The sequence below is a fragment of the Oratosquilla oratoria genome, chromosome 36, assembly GCF_046742065.1.
Source record: "Oratosquilla oratoria isolate Oo_2021 chromosome 36, ASM4674206v1, whole genome shotgun sequence".
NCBI classification, from domain to species: Eukaryota; Metazoa; Arthropoda; class Malacostraca; order Stomatopoda; family Squillidae; genus Oratosquilla; species Oratosquilla oratoria.
In genome coordinates, this window is record NC_134812.1 from 9678774 (window position 1) to 9681273 (window position 2500).

A 2500-nucleotide genomic window follows, 5' to 3' on the forward strand; every position below is an offset into this window, starting at 1 on the left:
GACAAATTGTGATTTGCAGTTTGCACCACTAATACATCATTTATGAACTGAAGTCAATATCAAAACTCATTAAGTATTGCGGGAGGAAGAGGGGGAGGGGGAGGGGGAAGAGGAGGAGGAGGGGAGGGAGGGGAGAGGAGGGGGAGGGAGAAGGGAGGAAGGTCTTCAATATCCCACAATATTCCACTAATACCTTAGTGGGATACTAGTACAATAATTTAGTGAGAGCTTTATAAGATCCTCATGTTATGACATTTGGAAATAATGGTTTAATACTACATCGAGTATATTTTGTTTTGAGAGGTAAATAGAGAGAGAGAGAGAGAGAGAGAGAGAGAGAGAGAGAGAGAGAGAGAGAGAGAGAGAGAGAGAGAGAGAGAGAGAGAGAGAGAGAGAGAGAGAGAGAGAGAGAGAGAGAGAGTGAGAGAGAGAGAGAGAGAGAGAGAGAGAGGACGCATTCAGGTCTTTTCTCTCATTTGGTCATTGTTTATGTTATATTCTCTCTCTCTCTCTCTCTCTCTCTCTCTCTCTCTCTCTCTCTCTCTCTCTCTCTCTCTCTCTCTCTCTCTCTCTCTCTCTCTCTCTCTCTCTCTCTCTATCTCTATCTCTGTTTCTCTTCCTCTCATATGATGATAGTCTTTATACATTTTATTATGGTCAACGTTAGACGATTTTATTCGTTTGAGTGAATACATGAGGACGAACATGGGGGTAACGATCGGTTGTCCCGTCGTTCAGGGTCGGTTCCGGTCCCTCCTGAAAAAGGCGGTGAGGTCAGGAGCCTCTACGCCAGGAGGAGCTGAGTAGCTGCGGCCGAAGCCGTCACCGTTGTCCTATGTGCTTTGGTGGACTGTTTGGTAAAAAAGAGTGCGGGATTCGAACCCGGTAGTAAGTATATGAAAGACCAGCGTTCTTTCGACTGTGTCACCAGGGTAAAGGTCTTCAAGTGTGTCGCTGTCTCGGTGACCTTTGGTGACCTAATGGCGCGTCTGACCTCATTTGACCTTTCCTGGCAATATGTCGTGACCTCGAACGTTGACCCAGAGTGGCGAGAAAGGGGTAATTTATTTTTTATTTGTTTATATATATATTTTTTTTCTTTTTTGTCTTTCTTCGTTTCTTTTTTGTGTTGTTGCCGTTAGGTTAGGTTTGGTTTGGTTTGGTTTGGTCTAGTTTGATCTGGCTTGGTCTGGTTTGGTTTGGTCTAGTTTTGTTTGGTTTGGTCTGGTTTGGTTTGGTCTGGTTTGGTTTGGTCTGGTCTGGTTTGGTCTGGTCTGGTCTGGTTTGGTTTGGTTTGGTTTGGTTTGGTCTGGTCTGGTCTGGTTTGGTCTGGTCTGGTTTGGTTTGGTCTGGTCTGGTCTGGTTTGGTTTAGTCTGGTTTGGTTTGGTCTGGTTTGGTTTGGTCTGGTCTGGTTTGGTTTGGTCTGGTTTGGTTTGGTTTGGTCTGGTCTGGTTTGGTCTGGTTTGGTTTGGTTTGGCCTGGTTTGGTTTGGTCTGGTTTAGTTTGGTTTGGTTTGGTTTGATCTGGGTTGATCTGGGTTGATCTGGTTTACTTTGTTTTGTTTTAATATGTTTTGGCTTATCTTTTTCGTTTGATATATTTTGTCTTTTTATTTGTTAATATATTATATTTTGTTTATATTTGTTTAATTTATATATTCATTATATTAATTAGACATATTCTTTTCATTTATCTATTCATCTATTTATCTACTTTATTTTCCTTTACATTAATATATTTTGTCTATTTTCTTCTTATTGTTATTATTATTATTATTACTAGTTTTATTATTATTATTATCATTACTAAAATTATTACTATTATTATCATTATCATCATCATCATCATCATCATCATCATTATTATTATTATTATTAATATTATCATTATTGTTATCATTATTATTATTATTACTATTATTATCATTATTATCATCGTCGTCGTCGTCGTTATTACTATTTTATATATATATATATGTATATATATATATATATATATATATATATACATATATATATATATATATATACATACATATATATATATGTATATATATATATATATATATATATATATATATATATATATATATATATATGCTGGTACATTGTGACAAGTTGATGACGGTGGAAAAAGAAGTCACGGGACTAGTTCCGAGTTTCTGAGTTTATTTCTGACCGGTTTCTCTCTATACTTCTTCTGAAGAAGCATAGAGCAAAACCGGCCAGGAATAAACTCAGAATATCGGAACTAGACCAGTGACTTCTTTTTCCACCTTCATCATCATATATATATATGTATATATATATATATATGTATGTATATATATATATGTATATATATAAATATATATATATATATATGCGAAGATCTGGAGTCTGGGATCTGGAGTTTGGGATCCATGTTTACGCTTCTCCCCCTTTCAATATATATATATATATATATATATATATATATATATATATATATATATATATATATATATATATATATATATAT